General features: G+C 47.5%; 1 long non-coding RNA gene across 1 annotated transcript in view; it reads right to left on the bottom strand.

The window, feature by feature from the left end:
• Nucleotides 1–10654: 10654 nt before the first annotated feature.
• LOC147236772 (uncharacterized) overlaps nucleotides 10655–20801 on the bottom strand; it is a 74817-nt gene continuing 64670 nt past the window's right edge. The window contains exon 6 of the long non-coding RNA XR_015108806.1: nucleotides 10655–11515. This is a non-coding gene — a long non-coding RNA (uncharacterized LOC147236772). The remainder of the gene's footprint in view (nucleotides 11516–20801) is intronic.

The following is a 20801-nucleotide window of genomic DNA, read 5'->3' on the forward strand; positions in this document are numbered from 1 at the left end:
TGAACTTTCAAACTGTGTCGCAAAGGTGTCGAACGGCTGAGAGGCGTCCGATTGGCCGAGCGTGACGGCGCTCTGACAGACGCGGAGGAGAACTTCATCCCCCCCATCGACGCCACGGACTCGCAAATAAAAACTAAAAACTAGCGTTTTTGCTCCGACAATGAGTTCTACCTCATGCACGGAACCCAAGTAGTTGCATTAACCAAAACTCATTTTCATAAGTGTTTATATATGTGTGTGTGTGTGTGTGTGTGTGTGTGTGTGTGTGTGTGCATCTGATTGGACGACGTAAAGCTAAAATCAAAGTCCAAGTAGTTTCTCCACATGTTGCAGACCAAGAGGAATTTAGGAGGTTCTCACTTTCCCACGGTGAAAAGAAATTTAATATAATAATAACAGAGTGCACGTTAACAGTAAAGTGCATCATAAATGATAAAGATATAAAATAATTTACCGGTGCTGAGGGGAAAGGGTGATGGAGATTTAACAAAAAGCTGAAATGTATAAATATGTGTCATTTGAATTTGAATAATGTGAGTTTTCTGGGCAAGTCAGTGCAGAAAAGCTTTGCAACAGCAGGTGGGAAAAGTGGATTTAAAGACACAAAAAAAATCTAATATATCTAATATATACCATCATTTCCAGACTACAAGTCGCTACTGTTTTCACACGCTGCGGTTTAAACAATGGTGCGGCTAATTTATGGATTTTTCGGGGGTTAAAGAGCTTCATGCTGCCAAAACATCGAGCCTCGTCCCATCGGAGCGATAGAATGGCCGTGAAATTCTGAGGCCGTTCGATTCCGACAGCGAAAAAGACGTCTTTAACAGTTTTAATGCGCAGGAGGAAGGAGAATCTAGCGATCAGCTGGAGTAGGACAACGCGGTGATAAAAAATAAGTAAAATTACTTATTATTTATTATTAGCCTTTTTCATCAGTCGTGTTACAGGTTTGAAAAAAAGCATTTCCAGCACGTATTTGTGGACATTACCGGTATGTATTAAAATAAAAGTCGAAAAAAAAAATGTTAATAAATGTATAAAACCCTCCTAACAGTCTTATTTACCTTTTCCTTGCTCTTAGAAACACTTCCTTCACTCCCAAATGAGTCGCCAGGCGTGGATATGATGCTACGGTTGCTGAACCAATCAGAGCCCACGAGATAATGCCTATTTTACCGTAAAAATATTTTAAAATGATAAATATATAAAAATACATAAATATATATATTTATGTATTCAAAAATAAAGCAAATAATAAAACAAATATATAAAAAAATTTAACCACAAAAAAAAATGATTATGGGATTTTTAAATAAATAAATAGGATAAGGAAATTGGATAAATTGGGAATAAATAGATGAATGGGGTTTTCACTATACCACTGGTTTTTGCAATTTTATATTGCAGATTTTTTAATCTGCGTTTAAGCGAGTAGACGATATGATGTCACAGACGCCGTTCGACGGACCGACGGGACAAGACTTTCTTCATAAAGGTTTGGGAGACGGCTCGGAAATGATAAGGGGACAGAAAAATGAGAGAAATGAAGCTGGAAGGCAAAAAAAAGCGTCCTTCAGATGAGCGGAGGTTCTTCTTCAGTTCTTCTGCAGGACCACATGTGCTTCTGAAATGATAAAGGAGAAACACTGATAGAAGGACTTCTGAGGCCGAGCCTCACCTGGCATCATGGAAAGAAAAAAATGTAAAATGAAAAAACAAATTGAATGGTTCTATTTATTCAATGATTTGTGCTATAAAGTTATTTTCCACCTAACTTCACCATTTTTTTTAAATTTATTTATTTATTTATTTTTCAAATTTGCTGAAAAAAAAATCACATTTAGCGTTTAAATATGAAAAAGAGACGTGCGGTGACACGGCAGCCAGCGGAGCCCTGCTATGGATTGCGCAATGATACTGCTAACTGCGCTAGCATGCTATGCGGCTGAGACCGTATTGCTGTCTCTGTGGATGTCACTGTTAAAATTTTCAAACACTTCAAGCACTAATATATGAACTAAATTTCCATACTTTAGCTGATGTCTATATTTTTTTTCGTCAACAGCCATAACGTGTTTCTCGTGCCGATCGATCGTAAAGCGGCAGCGAAGACACACCAAGTGAGGCACGCAGTGACGGTGCCTCATGCTAGGGGGCACCGCTGATCCCAGGGATCCTTTTTACTACCCGACTAAAGAATAATAGAATTAGCAATAGCAAGCTAACGTAAACAGTTAGCAAGTCAAGTGCAGCCATCCAGTCATTATTCCTCTTGCTTGGCTTTATTTCCGAAATGAAGGATTACATAGCTTCACTGAAAGAATTTTCTAAACTGGACTTTCAGTGGAAGCAGGAGATAATAAGTAAGGGAAGACCGACGCTGGTGCTAACGGATTAGCTTCAGACTAGGAGACGGAAGTCTTTTAAAATGGAGTGGTACACTTGAAAAGACTGGCTGTGTGGATGTCCAGTAAGAAAGCGCCTTTTCTGCTTTTCCTGCATTCTTTTCTAAACTTCTGACAATCAAACACGAGCGGTCGGCCGCTCACATTCAAAGTCAAATCGCGCTAAAAAAATACAGGATGTCCGGGATAGATTTGGCTTTGAATGAACAGCAAAGACTCAACATCAGCATCCACAATGCTAAGCTAAAGGAAAACCGCTATAAGTAAAGGTAGGAGATAATAACTTTTTTTTTTTTTAAATGTGCTTTTTCTATGCTACAGTTTGTACATGTAAAGAATGCTGATATGATATTTTAAACAAAACACGTTAATTGCTGCCAATAAAATGGTGAATAAGCTATTCCGTAGGGTTCATATGTTTGTAAATCTGACTGATGACGTCACTGCCAGAACATCTACCATGAGCTCCTTCCTCCCACAGAGGAACCTCCACATCTTCTCCTCAGCTTCTCCAAAGCAAACACCATGATCGCTCTTCACCTCCATCATCTCCACCTTCCTGATCCTCCTCTACCACTCCAGTCACGTTCCTCCACACCGATGACCTTCGTTCCACGTCGGTTTCGCCGTCCGTTCATCTCCGGCGGAAGGTTCGAGACGATGATCTCGTGATGAAGATCATTTCTTCTCCAAACATCACCTCGTTTCCACGAACACCACGGCTGCTCTCCGCCTCCATCTTCTCCGCAGGAAGAGCAAAACACATTAAAAGCGTGAAAAGCGCCGCGTTTAAAGATTCATCTGAGAACGATTGCCGGCCGGCGCCACGTCTCATGGATCCGCCTCCCGATCGGGCGAGAGGGCGCCGTCGCGTCGGGAGCGTCGTCATCCCGACGTCCGCGACCGTGGAGACGTGATAGACCTCCAGGCTTCAGCACTTCTTCTGCCGCCGCCGGTGTCCATCCAGGGACGTCCATTTGGCGGCGGCGGCGGCGGCGGCGGTGGCGGCTCTTATCAATATTTCATGTAATTGTATGAAGCAGCGTTGTACAAGCTCCGCCCCCTGATGGTCTCCTACTATCTTTAGCCGAAGTCCTGATGGCCGGGGAGGAAATCAATGGCGGGATAAGATCAGCGGCCTGCCGCTTACTGTAAGCTCAACATTACTTCCTGTAATGTTGACATCACATGTTGTTACGACTCACTCGCTGTGTGTGTGTGTGTGTGTGTGTGTGTGTTTAGACGAGGCTTTAGGTTTCCGATAGCGCTCGGACGACAGACGGCCTGGTAGCGTTTGAGAAAATGAGAATCATCTCCTGTCCTGTATTTGGTATCCGCGGTGACGGCGAGATGCAAACAACACTGCAGGAAATTAAAAAATAAAAGAATACCGAAATAAAGAAAGGGTCGCCGCCTCGGGAGAAATGGATATGAACGCCGGCTCGGACGGCGCCGAAACCTGGCTTTCGACAGTTCAGACATTTGGGATTTTACGGGACTCGTCTTCTGCAAAGTACGGAAAGATGGACGAGTCTGTTATTCTTTCATGCGTTCGTTGCTTCAAACGAAGACGTCCAAGCGTTCGCCTTCTCATCTGAACACCCGAAGCGCGCCGGATATCCCGGGAAAAATCTGGTTGCCATGGTTTCCATATCGACAACACACCTCTCACCTGTGGCGCGCGATATTTAATATTCCAATATTCCGATCGGCGGCTGGAGATGCAGGAGCCGTGAGTAATTTCAGCGTATTTGGCGAAATTATCTGAAAACCCGGTTCTGTTCTTGGGGGGGGCGGCGAGGATCCGAAAACACCATTAGCCAGGTGGTTTCCCATGAATTAAAAATAGCTGAACACGGTTTTCCTGTCAAACCCGCCCGGCGAGCGGCGTTTCGTGACAGAAGGCCGCCTTCCCTCCAACCAGAAATCTGCTGGAGTTCAAAAAAAAAAAAAAAAAGGAAAAAAGAAAGAAATAAGAAAAAGAGAGAGAGAGAGAGAGAGAAACCTGCCAAGTGATCTGGACACAGAAACATGACCCACATACCCCCCCCCGACGCCGCCGCCGCCGCCCCATCGCCGCGGTTACCGCTGTCATCGCGGGATGTTTTCACAATGTTTTACCCTCCAATTTCTTTCCAGGGGTGCACTTCAGGGACGTGTGAATTAGGAGCGGGGGTGCGGATGCTGCGGCGGCGCGTTAGCGAGCTGTCACGAAGCCCGAGACGCCCGTGAATTAACACGCAGCCTACAACCGATTCAATTCAGCCTCCGCCGCTGGGAGCTGAGAAACACCTCCGCCGCCGCCGCCGCCGCCGCCGCCGCCGCCATCCCTCCAAACAGGGGGAGGCGAAGACGGAGAGGGTCGGGGTTCAGATGTCATTTCTCCTGGATGAGCGGGAGAGGAGAATAAATGAAGTTTTAACGTCGAGGCGGGAGGGAGACGCCCGCAGAAAGAGGGGGAAATCAGGAAAAAAAAAAAAACAAAAAAAAAAAACAGGGCGACACGCAAGACGCCGCCGCCGCCGCCGCCGCCGCCGCCGAGCCACGGGACGGAAATAGAAGGAAAAGGAGGAAAAAAAAAAAAACAGAGAAGCGATGCGCCACCATAATGCCGAAGCCTCCGACAACACCCCGCATGTTCCTCGCTGCCTGCTGTATATTTAATAGCCACTCCATCATTCTGCCCTCTTTCCTCTCTCTCTCCCTCCATCCCTCCGTCATCCCTCCACTCATCCGCCGCTCGCCCGAGCAGATGGAGATTGTAAGGCTCGATGGCACATTTCGGCATCGCAATCTGTCTCCCGAGCGCCGCCGTCCCACCTCTCCATCCGCCCGCCCCCCATTTCAGAGGGAGGAAAAAATAAAAACATGGAGTATAAAGGCCTCGCCGTATTTGTGTGTGTGTGTGTGTGTGTGTGTGTGTGTGTCGAAATCAAAATCGGCGGAACGGCTCGGGGTGGCAACATGTCAGCGGAGGGAGACGGGGAGGAGGTGGGGCGAATTAGCGGGAGGGGGTTCCACTCTGCAGGCCGGACGGAGAATTAAATTTACAAACTTGTTTATCTTATCGGGACGGGTTGTGTGTGTGTGTGTGTGTGTGTGTGTGTGTGTGTGTGTGTGTGTGTGTTTGGGGGGGGGGGGCTTGGTTCAAAGCTTGCCATGTCAACCACCGTGTCACAAACTTATCTTCCTGTCAATCAAAACAGATGTCTTGAAAACAAAGATGGAGGACACACACACACACACACACACACAGTCATCCCGTCCTGCGGTGAAATTTTTTGTCGTTTCCGCTCAAACGTGCACGCTCAACTCTCACCCTCGCGTCGCTTCCACGTTCACCCAGTTGTGTCACTCACGCCGCCGCCAACCGCCATTCCAGGTCAGGGAGATGCTTCCCTTTGCATTTTTTTTTTTTTGTTTTTGTTTTTTTTCAGCTACAAAAAAAAAAAAAACGGTAAATAAATGGATAAGACGAGATGAATTTTTTATGGGCGCCGCACACCCCGGGTGAGACGGGCGGCGGCGGCGCTGCAGCTGAAGCAGCTGTCCAACGTGTTTGGATGGGGCCTGCAAACAGCGGCGAGGAGCCCATGAAAGATGCATAGCGCCACTGGAGAGGTATAAAGAATTTAGAGATATAAAGGATATATGACAAATAAATCAGGATGCAAATCTCACCGGGCGCCGCTGGGAGTTCTCCAATGAAAACGCCGTGAATTATTGACGAGGAAGAGGAAACATTTCATCAATGAGAGGAGCGGTTGGAAAACCCTCCACTTTTTTAGCTCCCGGATCCTCATCCGTCCTTCCGGAGGTTTCTTTCTGCCGACGGGAGGAAGAGGAGGGGCGGCTTCTCCTGGATCTCCGGTCTCAACATCTGCCGAGTCACGCCGTCGCTCCGTCACGGCGAGCGGCACCTGAGGAACCCTCTGGAAGCCACTAAACCCCAGATGTTCGCGGGGATCTAAAAGCAACCGGGCGGAGGGCGATGAAATTAAATAAGAAGTTAAGAAAAAGATCTTCCCACAACACCTCCTCCTCCATTTTTACATTTTTTTTTTATTCACTTACAAACACCATCCCACCAGACGCTGCACATCGACAGGGTTAAGAAGAAAAAAAAAAAAAAAGAACTCATCACCATGGTGAACCTGGGTTGCCAAGCGCGACTGTCTTGGCAACGGCGTCGCCAGGGATACCGGCTCCCCGTAGATGAGGTTCATTGATTAGAGTTGGATTTGGCCCCAGAGTCCTTGGAATGATTAAACACTGTAGGCTTCTTCTTCTTCTGCTTCTTCTTCTTCTTCTTCTTCTTCTTTTTTTTGGGGGGGGAAGAGCGGGAACGAGAGCCCGGGGAATTGTGAGAAGAACTCCGAGGTCATATTCATTAAGAGGTTGGAGGCCTCGCTCTCGGTCCCGGCCGTATTTCACCGCCTCCCATCCACCTTCATGACATCACTGGTGAGATAATTATTGGATAACCTTCATTGCGGAGACGCCGCGTGCAACTTCCAGCGGAGGAGGAGGGCTGACCTCACCCCTGGAGATGGCTGGCTTCTTTTTTTTTTTTTTTTTTTTTTTTTGTTGGACGGATCTTTTAACATCCTCCACGTTTACCCCAATTTAAGAACGTTGTTAGCGTTAGCGCTCGCGGCTAACGGTCGCTATGAAAACAAGGTGATATTAGCAAAGGCGGGCGGACGGGAGTTGTGAAATTGACCCGACAGAGCTTCTTTGTGTCGAAGGCGAGGTGAAAGAGATGAGGAGTTGCTGGAAAAAAAGGGGAAAAAAAATAATTCCACACGTTTCTCCTGCTCTCCGTCTGCAGCGAGTGTAACGGCGGGTGTAACGCGGGTGTAACGGGTGTAACGGCGGCGGCGCGGATTCTGCGTTTCGCCGCCGCATTTTACACCGCTAACGTCTGGCGCTCGTAACTCAGCCAGAGGAGGAAACGGCGGGGTGATGTCATGAAGCTCCCGCGGCCCTGAGGGGGAGGATCTGGGAGAAGGACCCCGGTGATGTCAGAAGGTTTAGCCTTCCAGGTTGGTTTGAAGAAGACGCTGCCGTCTCCGCGTGACCTGGCTTTTGAGGCCCCGCGAGAAGAAAACCCAAACAGGGGCGTCGGATTTCCTTGTTTCAGGTCGCTCACGCTCACGTAAATAGATCGATACCACCAAGGAGCTCCACTGAACGCCACAGGAGGTCTTTCCTACCTGAGGCTATCAGACTTTTTAATTCCTCTTCCCTCAGCTGCAGGGAATCTTCAATCTTTCTAGTTACAGTTAACAGTTAAGACAATTCATATTTCATTGTATTTCTTATTCTTCCTCCTTTCTACTATTATCTATTACTGTTATGTTTTCGCTTGAAACTCTGGCACAACGATTTCCTTCGGGATAAATAAAGTTGTTCTCATCTCAACTCATCTCACCTGCACCCCTAGTGGTGGCCGCAGGTATTGCAGCAGGGGTCGGATGCAAAAAGAAACAAAAACGTCGGTTTAGATCCTGGTTGTGGTTCCAAACACGTGCAGGAGGTGCACGAGAATGAGAGGATGAACGGTCAGAGGTGATTGACAGGTCGCTCGTCCATTCATGGCCGGGATAGGCTCCGCCCCCTCGCAACCCTGCGCGCAGGATAGCGACTGAATGAACGTTTAGCTAACTTCCCAGGTTGTTTCCATCCCTTCTGTCCTTGCGTTCGCCTTCCACACCGTTAGCAGAAGAAGAACTATAAGCTAGTTTTAATCTTAAACTGCTAAATCTGGAGGGTGACGGCTCACTCGGCGAAGGGGGTGAGCAGCGCCCCCCCGTCTGCACCCCCAAAATATTGCAACCCGATTTACTTGTTTCCCCGCGATCTTTGTCTCCTGCCAGAATTAAAGGTTTAAAATAAAGCGGTGGAAAGGAGCCCCTCAGCCGGGAGGCCGTGTCCATTTGCACGCCTTTCGGTTTCCTGAGTGTGTGTCCGTTTCATTCTGCCGGCGTGAAAGAGGCCATGTGTGTCGCGGGGGTGGGGGGGGGTCCCTCCAAAAGGGAGATGAGAGGAACTTCCTCTTCTTGGAGGGGGCACAAAGCGGCGGGCGGCGGCGGTCCGAGGGGGGGGTGGGGGGGGCAGGATGGCGGGCAGACGGACGGGGAGCCAGCGCCGGGTCCGACGGCCTTTGTGTGTTTTGTTGGTCGGCCGCGGCTCCCCTCGGCGGCGGTGGACGCACGCCTGCTTCGCTACGCGACGGCTTTGTCCGGGCTTGGACGGCGACCATGAGCCCGGGCGCGCTGGTTGTCGTGACGACGCCGCAGCGAGACAAACACACCGAGGAGCTGAGACGGGGGCGGGGGGGTCATGTGGTTCGAAGGCGGCGTCTGAGGAACACCTGACCGGGGAAACGGGCAGAAGATCTGCATCTGGTTTCCACGGGAGGACCTCCCAGCTGGACCCGTCAATCACAGGGACACATATGGAGACATCCAAGCATTCACACTCCCGTCCACACGTCTGGACAACGTAAGGTCTCCAGAGAAGCTCCTGCATGTGTTTGGACTGCGGAAGAAACCCGGAGAAACTCCACGCCGACACACGGAGGGAATCCAACCAGGCTGTGAGGAGGAGGAGGAGGAGCCGTCCTTAGCATCCTGCTAGCATCTTTAGCATGCTAATGCTAATCTTAGTTTTTGATTTCCACCACACTCCCACTGCCAGCTGGTTTGTTTTAGCGAAAAAGTTGACCTTCGCGGGCACGACTCTCCAGGCTGTGGAGACGGCGGACAGCTTTGAATATTCAGGAGTGACGGCAGACGCCGTAATCCGATGTTTAACAGACGCCGCGAGGACATCTTCAGGAGGAAGTGATATGTGTGGAGAGACATCCTGCAGAAGGCTGGATCCGCAGCAGAGACGACAGGCCTCGGCGCTTTGTTTGCCTCAGAGGGCAGGGATTCACTAAACAGTGATATTCTTATTAGATATTCGTAACATCTACCGTCTCCATCCATGACATGTAATCACAGGAGGTCCTCGACTTAATTCCATTCCTACGCTGTGACAGTTTCGACAGTAGCCCTGTTGCCCAGCTACGCTAATACAGGGGTAACAACACAAGCTACGGCACAAAAACCCTGGACAGGGAAAATGAAAAAAAAAAAAAAAAAACGCCTGGCAGCCATAAAGAAGGGCAAAGTTTCCCCAAAAAACAACAACAAAAAAAAAGTTACTGCAACACAATCCAACATGGCGTACAAACGGCAGGATGTAAACAAAGCGTCAAACTCACGGCTCGCGGGCCAAAAGTGGCCCGTAGCGCCATTTCATGAGGCAAGAACGTCTTAAAAGGTTTGATTGTTTTAAAAAAAATAAGTCAAAAGGGTCCAGCCATTAGACTGCGGCGTAACTGCGCCATTTTCAACAAATTGAATTGAGAAATTATCCCTAAATGTTCAGGGAGAGAAACGTTGATGCAGGTGCAAGGCCACTTCAAGAAGGACGGGAATGCATATGTAACATTTTGGATTTGAATAAGTAATAATTCAACCATAAAGACTAGTTATTTGGTTCCAGTTAGCACATGTGGCCCTTTGAGGTCAACCATCCTGGCGAAGTGTTTGACACCACTGACCACATATTCATCCGCCGGCTCCTTCCCACACCGAATCTGTTTTAACGTGGCGGTCAGCGTACGTCGGAATGATGGAAAAAAAGTTTCTTAATACATTTCTGGGAGATGGCGAGATCACCAGGAAACATGGTGGGTGCAAGACGCCGTGAACAGAGCACCGGCTGGATATATCAATCACTCACAATCAATCTGTTTGTATTTTTAAAGTAGGCATTCTGAAGAGTCTTTGCACCAAATTCTAATTAATCTAGTTATATTCTTTGATTCCAATCTAAGGCAATGTTTTAATTGATTCCTATTTGTTGCTTTATGATATATGTATTATATATGCTGATTAACCCTTGTATTATCTTGTGGGTCAAAAGTGACCTACCATCATGTTTAGCTGTAGAAAAAACACCTTAACCTATTTTTTTCCGACTTGAAATTTTATGACTTTTCCTAAAGAGACCCCATAATTAGAAAAAGTGATACTTCTTTTTTGTTTACGTTTCCAGAAGTGGCTGTACACCACTAGGGTGCAAAGATTGTCTTATGGGTCATTTTTGACCCGTAGGACAAGGAAAGTAAACACAATGTTAAGATCGCACGAGGGTTAAAAAAATAAAGGAAACACAATCACACTCGTGTGAAATCAAACTGTCCACTTCGGAAACAACACCGATACATTTTGACGTGTTTTGAGGACGTTACATCAACATCGGATCAGCCCGTCGTGCGTTTTTTTCCCGCTTTAATTTGGAGCGTGATCTCCATCGATCATTTTTCTTGTCAGCACATTCGACTGTGTAACAGAAAAAATAATTCATAAGAATATTCCATTCCTTCAGAGCAGTGTTTATATATAAAAAATAAAGGGAACACTTGAACAACACAATGTAACTCCAAGTCAATCACACTTGTGTGAAATCATAGTGTCCACTCAGGAAGCAACACAGATTCATTTTGACTTATTTTAAGGACATTACATCAAAGTTGGATCAGCCTGGAGTTTGTTTTTACACTTTAATTTTGAGTGTGATTCCTAATCCAGACCTCCATGGTTGGTTGATACAATTGATTTCCATTGATCATTTTTGTGTGATTTTGTTGTCAGCACATTCAACTGTGGAAAGAGCAAAATATTTCATAAGAATATTTCATTCATTTAGATCTAGGATGTGTTTTTTAAGTGTTCCCTTTATTTTTTTGAGCAGTGTACATATATATATAGGTATATGTGTGTGTTAGTCTTGCAGGTGGCGTGCACGCTCGTCTGCCAAAAGCCCCGCCTTTGAACGGCGCTCACCTGGAACGCAGGAATGCATTGGTTTTGGAGGAAGAGGAGGGGATGGAGGTGCGGCGAGGAGCTTCGTATCTTTCAACCCCCGTGAACTATGCCGGGATGTCGGAGGAACAGAGCGTCCGTTGACAGCAGGCGCTCCTCCAAAGACATGCTTCTCATGCCCGGCGGAGGCCCTCGTGCAGGACGACCCCTCCTCCGCCCTCCGACCTGCAATCAAAGACAGCTTCATTATCCGCTGACAAATTTGGTGCCTCCCAGGTAATGGCGGCGCAGGTTCGCCCTCCTCCAATCTATGTGTCTTGAACACACCGCCGCCAATGAGACAATGAGCCCTCTCAGGGGCTTCACACACACACACACACACACACTCTGGCTAAACCTGGGGAGGAGACAGTGGCATCCAGGAAGGAGGGGGTGAATCTTGAGAGGAGCCAGCGCCGGGACAGGCGGCGAAACAACATTTGAATGCCCCGACCGGGGACACACCGTCGTGCCTCTCCAATTAAATTATCCGGCCCACAATGGCGAGGCCTCGGCAACTGACACCTCCATTCAGAGTGTGTCAGCGGCTTTGTGGGCGCCGACAATTTCAGTCCCCGCAGAAATAGATTTGCTCCCGAGGGGAGCAACAATGGCGGGGCGCTCCTTCTGACGCCCGGTGGGAGGAAGATAGGGGCGAGAGCCGGGGATTTGGAAGGTTTACTCCGGGTGAGCGAGGGAACGGACGTTTGGAAGTGATAATATATTTGACAAATTGCGACGCGGAGACGGGGATGTACTTCTGAGGTGTGAGTTGAAAATCTCTGCAGACGTTTTCGCGTGAATGTCTGAGCGCGGCTTCAGACAGGAAGCGAGCGGAGGGGAGATTCTCTGGCAGGTAACAGAGCGAGGAAAAATGAGATACGGGGGCGGACACACAAAAAAAAAACAGAGTGACGCCTCTGTCGTGAAGAGAACATCTTTGAGGTGATTTTCTGGTCTCGCTCTTGAAAAAAGATGAAATACAGTATAACCTTGTTTTTCGCGGGGGTTACGTTCCAAAAAGAACCCGCGATAGGCGAAATCCATGAAGTAGAAACCTCTATTTTTTTTTTTTTACAGCTATTATACAATTAAATACTCTATTATACATTGAAAAGAAAGAACAAACCATTTTACAGGCTAAAAGTACTGTACTTTAGAAACGTTTTTTTTCAACAAATAACTTCTGTACTGTACTGTCAAATCATAATTTTTATCATCAATGTGAACAGAAGGCTTCAAATTGCGGAGATAAGCGCCGCCCATCACGACCCGAGTAATTGGATTAAACGGGAGAAAATTAAAGATGATTATGAAAAAACCCATACCCTGGTCTTGTTGCGGACAGTTGCAACCCTTTTTGCATCCTTATTAAAACTTATCGCCGCTATCGTCCTTATGTTTTTTTCTTCCTTCTTTACGGAACGAACGGAAGATTCATTAATCCCGTAATGCCGACCTACAGCCGCATAGCTTTTACCTTCCCTTTGCATGTCCAGAACTTTAACTTTATCTGCGATAGATAGCGTCTTCCTGCCGCAGGTGCTTTTGTCGGTCCAGAGCGTTTTGTCAACATTATGGGTTTTTGCAAGAGAATTTGCACGTACGTCATGTAAATTTGACGAGCTGTTTTACGTACGTGTACATATTAAACTGCAACATTATTGACGCACAGGTAGAGAAGAAGCGGGGTGACTTTTCAGCCAATCAGAATGTAGAACACAACGCACCATGCAAATCCTTGCAGTAGCGAAACCGTGAAAAGTAAACCGCGTTACAGCGAGGGATCGCTGTATTACTTTCTCCTCGGGCCTGGAGGAGGAGCAGGAGGTGGAGGTGCGACCGCGTCCACATAAAGACGCGGTTGTTCGTCCCGATCAGTCACTGCAAAGTTAATATGATGGACGTGGATGAAACGTCCGCGGGACCTCCTCCTCCTCCTCGGCTCTAAGTGGATGCTGCTGAAAAGACGAGCCTTGATGCCCGACCTCGACCCAGAGGTCAGACGGATACAAGGTGTGTGTTTGTATGTGTGTGTGTGTGTGTGTGTGTGTGTGCGTTCGATGGCCGGAAAGCAAAACGGCTAAAACCTGGATAAGAATTGTACAGATACTTTAAGAGAAATAAGACGTGAATCTCCGATTGAGGTTGCCGGTTCCGTTCTTAGCTCCTCTTTTCTAGAAGCAAACTTTCCTAAAGTCTTTCGCAGGAAGTGTGTGTGTGTGTGTGTGTGTGTGTGTGTGTGTGTGTGTGCATGCTTTGTTTGTTTGTTTGTTTGGAAGTTTATCAGGACAGTGTACAAATACATGAAGCACAGAGGCAGAGATGTTTGTACCAGATTATAGCTCATAGCTAATTTCCATCTGTAGTCCTGGACAATACAAATATAAAACTGTGTAAAATAGACAATATACACTGCTCAAAAAAATAAAGGGAACACTTAAAAAACACATCCTAGATCTAAATGAATGAAATATTCTTATGAAATACTTTGCTCTTTACACAGTTGAATGTGCTGACAACAAAATCACACAAAAATGATCGATGGAAATCAAATGTATCAACCCATGGAGGTCTGGATTAGGAATCACACTCAAAATTAAAGTGTAAAAACAAACTCCAGGCTGATCCAACTTTGATGTAATGTCCTTAAAACAAGTCAAAATGAATCTGTGTTGCTTCCTGAGTGGACACTATGATTTCACACAAGTGTGATTGACTTGGAGTTACATTGTGTTGTTCAAGTGTTCCCTTCATTTTTTTGAGCAGTATATATAAAATAAACAATCTGCATTGCAGATTCCTCCTTTTCTTTGCAGCGCGAATACCTGCCACTAGGTGGCGCTATATCCCCCCCCCCCCCCCCCCCCATCGCCTCCTTGCAATTATCTATTCAGGTGTCCCGCCTCGGGTTTAACGCTGAGGTCGGAGCGGGCGATCATGTGATCAGCAGTTCAAAAAGCGGCGGCGGAGGCGGCGGCGCCCCCTTCAGGCGGCGCCGTGTCACCGCTGACGTTTGACGTTGATTGACGGGCCGGGTTCTTTCCACGCCCGAAGCGACCGGGCGCCGTCCCGAACATCTCGTTCCCTCCAAACAACCGCAGGTCGGATTCGGAAAACAAAAGAGCCGTTTTTCTGATTAAAAAAAAAAAAAAAAAAAAAAAAAAAGAAAAAAAAACTCCTGGTTAAAGGAAAGCCGTGGAAAAGCCCAGCGGAGTTCTCCTGTCCAATCAGAGGCACCGGAGGGTCCAAGTCAAGACGAGAAACAGCCAGAGGAAACGAAAGCGGGGAAATAATCCTCTCCTTTTGTCTCCATTTCTGGGTCAGGGCCTAATTGATTTCCTGATTAGTCGTCCATCAACCTAAATCACAACCTGCCTTCACACCTGCGACTGCGCCGTGATTTCACCGCCGAGGAATCTATTAATGCCGAGCGGCTTATTTGTGCGTCTAACAAGTCTATCCGGCCACGGCGAACGCCGCCGCGTCGCCAGCCTCGCTCGAAACGCGCTACATCGGAGAAGAAAGAAAAGAAAAAATTATGGAAATTACATTTTCTCTGAGTTAATTTTGACTGTTGCTTTCCCGTGAGGAAGTTCTCACGCGTGATTATTCATCTCTTGACAACGGCTCAATTAACGCAATAATTTTGTTTTTCATTCGTTACCGTCGGGGGAAATAATCCACCGGCGAACTTACACGGTGTAATACAAGCTGTGCTGGGGAGGAGGAGGAAAACACACACTCTCACACACACACACACACACACACACTCACACGGGCTGTTAGTGACATTCATGCATTTAATTTGTGAAACTGGATCCTCATGTGATACATGTGCGTCGGCTTGACAATTATACCCTCAAGAGCGCAATGAGGGCATAATTTCCCCAGACTGCATAATTATCTCGGAGAAACTTATCTCACAACTTCAAGAAGAAACAAGGAGCGTCAGCTCAGGCCGGTTCTTCTGAATCAAGAACAATCCATTTTCGTCTCCCCGTCCACCTGGAGTCGGGTCGGTGTTATTTAGCAAAGCAGCCCGGGGCAGATGGGGGCAGGAGGGGTCCCGTACAGGCCGGCTTCAAGGATCGCCCTGCTGTAAACTGATTTTCCTTGATGTGCCGAACAGCGAGACAGCTGGGAAGTGTGTGTGTGTGTGTGTGTGTGTGTGTGTGTGTGTGTGAGAGCCCCCCCCTTTAACCTCCCTGGGCCTGAACCCTCAGTGGAGTTTGACCGGCGTGGGGGAAATTTGCCCTCATTGCGGAATTTCAGGCGGGTTAAACACAGCTATTGTTGGTCTGCAGGTTGTTTTCTAATCCGCATCTCGGCATGAGGTGAGACCAACCCGGGTCTGGAGTCCATGATGTCTCTGACAATAAATGGTGCTCCCCAAAGGTAGGGTAACGGATTACTGTAATCAGATTACATCCGTCAACCGCTCGGTCTCCCAATCCGATACGGCTGCTCACCCGAACCCCCAAAGTCTTACAGGAAATAGATGGAAATGAGATTTTCCCTCACGCTGCACGTCAAGGTGAAAGGTCAAAGGTGAAATCAGATATGGTCCTACGCGGGGTTACCGGCGGGGGGTCGGGGGGGAACCAGATCGGGTGAGCGGCGTCCGAAGTGTTTTCCTTCGGCGTGCAGGCGCGGGAAAGGCCGTCCCCCCCAACTCTCGGCCCCGGTCAGCGCTTCCCCTTCAATTTGGCCGTCATTAGGGGAGTATTTTGGTGCGCCGGCGGAAACCCGATCCCAGCGGTCGAAGCCGATCACTCCCCACTGGGCCTCCCTCCCTCCCTCCCCGCCCTCGGCCGGCCAAGACAAACCCAGGTGCAATTATAATACTTAAAATAATTCCACAAAAGTGGAGCCGTCATTAAATAATTCGACCTTTTCGTCTCGTCGGGGCTCCGTCGGCGTGATGACATCATTCCCGGGCTCGCTCGTCCTGCGGCAGATGTCAACAAAACACACACACGTTTCCCCCCCCCCCCTCTCCAGGGTTGCGGTGTGTGTTTGTGACGGCTAATTGAAAGCCGGCTCAAACCCCCCCCCCCTCCAGATCGAGGGCCGGGCGACGAAGCCCCCGGAGTGGCCCGATTTGCGCGGCCGTGTAAACAAATTGCGTTTAATTTTACATGAGTGTTTGCCTGGCGCCCGACACAAGAGGGCGGCGGGATCGTTAATAAGCCAGACTTGCTCATCAGACTGTAAGTGGTCGCCTTCATGTATAAACCATCAGCGGGATGGAGCGGGCCTGCATTTCTGAGGAGGCCCAAATGGACCGCTGCCTTCTTAGCCCGGATTTATGGGCCACGTCAACACCTGGACTTGGCGATGTTTACAGCGCCACTCCCGCCGGCCTAATGGACGGCGAGGAAGGGGGGGGGGGGGGTCGAGCCCGGAGAGCTCCGTCGGGCACCGGGTTCACCATCCTGCTGCACGTGACTCGTCTTTTTATAGATTCATGGTAGCGTCGGCGGACCGGCCAATCAGAGGGCGGCATATACTGACAAATATTCATTTTTTTCCGATGTTTTTCCTCCATGTTTTTGGAGGAAACCCGCGAATTTGCAAATTCTAAAGAGAAAGGGCTCCCCTGGTCCTTCGTGCTGTGAGACCGAAGCGCTAACCGCTACGTCGGCCATAAAAACGGACATTACATCAACATCAGATCAGCCTGTTGTCTATTTTTCCACTTTAATTTTGAGTTTACTCCAAATCCAGACCTCCATGGGTTCATATATTTGATTTCCATTGATCATTTTTGTGTGATTTTCTTGTCAGAACATTCAACCATGTAAAGAACAAAGTATTTCACAAGAATATTTCTTTCATTCATTCAGATCTAGCATGTGTTATTTCAGTGTTCCCTAGCAATATAGTATTATTGTTATCATTATTAATGAGATGATGATGAGATGAGATGAGAACAACTTTATTAATCCCGAAGGAAATTGTTGTGCCAGAGTTTCAAGTTGAAAAAAACATAAGAGTAATAGATAATAGTAGAAAGGAGGAAGAATAAGAAATATAATGAAATATGAATTGTCTAACTGTTAGCAGTAACTACAAAGATTGAAGATTCCCTGCGGCTGAGGGAAGAGGATAATTATTTATGTAATTATAATATAATTATATAATATTATAATATTATATAATATATAATATATAATAACATACTATTATACAATTATAATTACAATTATATAATAATTAATTATTATTATGTTATTTATTATCATTATTATTATTATTATTTTATTTAATGTTTTAGATATAGAAGCTAAACTTACAGCATTTCCTGAAACTCTGAAGTAAAAGGAAAAGATAAGAGTTTACTGTCCTGAGCTGGGGAGTTAGCATCTTGCTGCAGCAGATCGCCATAGCGACCGCTCGCCGCTTTAACCTGTGCTGCCCAAGGGACGGAGAAAAGCTCACATCGGACGCACGATGCACGTAAATATTAGGACACGCGACACTTTCCGACCCTGTTCTATTTCCCGAACCCTCGTCCGAAACCCGCCAACGTGCACGGCTTCCAGCACGCAACCTTAACTGCTAGCCCTGACGCTTCTCAAGGCGGCGAGCTGCAGCTACACGTCTGTTTTCTATTACCTCAACCTTTAGCAGAGTGGATACACACACACACACACACACACACACACGCCTGTATGCATGCATGCATGCATACACACCCCTTTTATCTGCACTGCGGTGTGTAATTGTAAATAAAGAAGAAGAAGCTCCCCCTCTGCATCGGCCATGTCCTAATTGAGAGATGCGGTGAAATGGTTATAGGGTGTTTTCATTTCATGGCTCACTCCACACACACCACGTGCTTGGGCGCACGCACACACACACACACACACACACGTGCACGCTTCAACCCTGTGGTTTGGATCATGAATAAATTGAATATCCTCTTACTAAGCTACTAAATACATCCGCAGTGTCACGCCACATCGGGCTGGGCGCTGCCCGTTCCGCACAGATCGTTGCCTCCCGACAACAAATACGGCGGGATTGGTAAATATTCAGGCCGAGCGATTTCAGCGGGATTTGAGAAGAAGGGGTGGCGGACGTGGGCGCGCAGCCGGGGCCGAACACGAGGAAAGTTAATAGACTTAAATGAAAGCAGCCAAACGTAAATTACAGCGGTGGAGATTAGCCGCGTTCGCTGACAGATTAAGAGTCGCGCTCGGTTTCGGATTTCGGATTTCGGATTTCGGATCCCCCCCCCCCCAACTCAACCCGACGTTCAAAACGCACAAGAGAAAACAACGCTAATTTGGTGGCATTAAGGTGACGCGGGATCCCGTCTGAGAGACAGCGGCAGGCTTAAGGTTGGATAAAAACACCGATTTTGACGGGGAAAAGTTTCCCAGAGTTCCTCTTTTTACTTTAAGGGTTTAACATCGCTTCTTGTTTGTTTTAATATCATTTCCTTGGATTATTTTGTTCTTTCTAACCGTTTCTTTTTCACTCCCGGCTAACGTTCGAGGGATTACTAGTTTACTTTTGAAGAAATTGATTGACTGTAAACAAAGGCTTACTTCGAGTTGCCGCCTCTCCTTTCACTGATATAAATGAAACAATTTCCAGACTACTTCAAAATATTTAGTTAAATTTCATGACATTTTTATTAAATTCAGCTCTTTCAAATAAACTCACACTCCTACTTATTTAATCTTTGCAATTCGACAAAATATTCAAATGTGATTATTTCAACAAGACAACAATCTAAGAAAAAAAATCAGGTGCTACTTTTCTCTTTAAAATATTAAATGGTCTCTTTGTCTCTCTCTCACACACAGAGACACACACACACTAACACACACACACACACACACACAGTGCATGGTTTTCAGCGTATTTGGCCTTGCAGACAACCGAGGCGGAATCCAACCAGCAACCCTCCACTAATTTTTACAAAATTGGCCACACGCTTGTAGCTTGTAGCATGTAGCATGTAGCATGGAGCATGCTATGCATCGCTCGAGGAAGGGACAGGGTGCAGCGACGGCGGCGGCAAATAAACCCCTGCTAAAAAACAGAGCCAATTACTGGTGCGGTGGGTAAAGTGCGGTGGCTATTCTGAACGCGCCCTGTGCACGCAGAGCGCACGCAGCGCCGCCCAACCGTCCCCGGGCCTGCAAACCGGATGCAGCCGAGTGAAAAAGACAAGAGGCACGCCATTACGGGGAGGAAAAAATAAAAAATAAAAAGTGAATTCCAATGCGTCCCGCTCTCGGTCTGGGGGTTAATCATATGAATATTTCAACGGGCGTCCATTAATTTAGTTGTTGCATTGCAGACGTGCGCGGCGCGAGCCACCACTGAACGCCGCTTAGCTTCTGCAGGTGTTCTGAAACATCTAGAGGAGAAATGCACTTAAACAGGAAGGAGGTGGAGGAGGGGGGGGGCTTCATCAGCTATGCAGCCTCGCATTTACTCACACACACACACACACACACACACACGCTCACACACACGGTGGAAAGGCGTCTATTGTTCTCTCCGGCCCACGCCGCCTCCTCCACAAGGACCGAAATGTTTACGCACCGAGACCAGAGCAGAAGCAAACTGCCTACCGGGAGGGCGGCAAATGAACCGCACAGGCCGGGTAACCCACCACTGTAAGTGTGTGTGTGTGTGTGTGTGTGTGTGTGTGTGTGTGTGTTACAGTAGTAACTGCATCACACAGCCAGGGGGCTCAGTGTTTGATCCCTGGCTGTAAAATGGATTATCTGGTGGCGGGGAGGGGGTGAAAGGATAGCAGTGTGTTCGCTTTGAAACCAGAGAAAGTGTGTGTGTGTGTGTGTGTGTGTGTGTGAGCGTGCACACACAGTGGCCAGCCCAGGGGAGAGGGCGGCCCCCGAGGGGTTGTGTTTTAAGAAGCTCTCTGTGGCTCCGGCTAATGCTCACTTTGTCACCCAAACAGGGCGGGAAAGATAATCAATAGCCTTTGATAGCTACTATTAGGGTTTTAACAAGCTTTTCCTCACGCTGGGCTGCTCGGCCGGGGAGGAGCCGCCAGCGCCAAAACAAGCCGTGGAAGTTTGATCAGGGAATACGCCCGCCTCCTTACAAAAAGTGAGCAGTCCGAGAGCGTCCGGGTCTCCCGGGACGTTTTTCGGCGAGGGAGTCTGGGACGCCACCCCGAACCCGTGAGTGATATATACATGCTCGGCCTGCCGGTAATAAACAGTAGGGGAGCGCTTATGCTAAGCTAAATCTAATTTGTAGTATCTGCATTTGTGTCATCATTAGAATAATTGTTCCCCCCTCGGCTGTTTCCCTGCTGTTTTCTATCAATTCCTGCCCTTAAAACCAAATCATCTGTTCATTTTTTTTTTTTTTTTTGTGTGTTTTTCTTCCTCCCTGCTTCTTTCCTCGTTGGCCACTTCTCTGGAAATTAGCCGCTCGCTCAGAAAACCCCATGCTAATGACCATAATTAACCCAAAA

Source organism: Fistularia commersonii, chromosome 2 (assembly GCF_037954325.1).
Source record: "Fistularia commersonii isolate RoL2024-O1a breed Wild chromosome 2, RoL_Fcom_v1.0, whole genome shotgun sequence".
In the NCBI taxonomy this organism is placed as follows: Eukaryota; Metazoa; Chordata; class Actinopteri; order Syngnathiformes; family Fistulariidae; genus Fistularia; species Fistularia commersonii.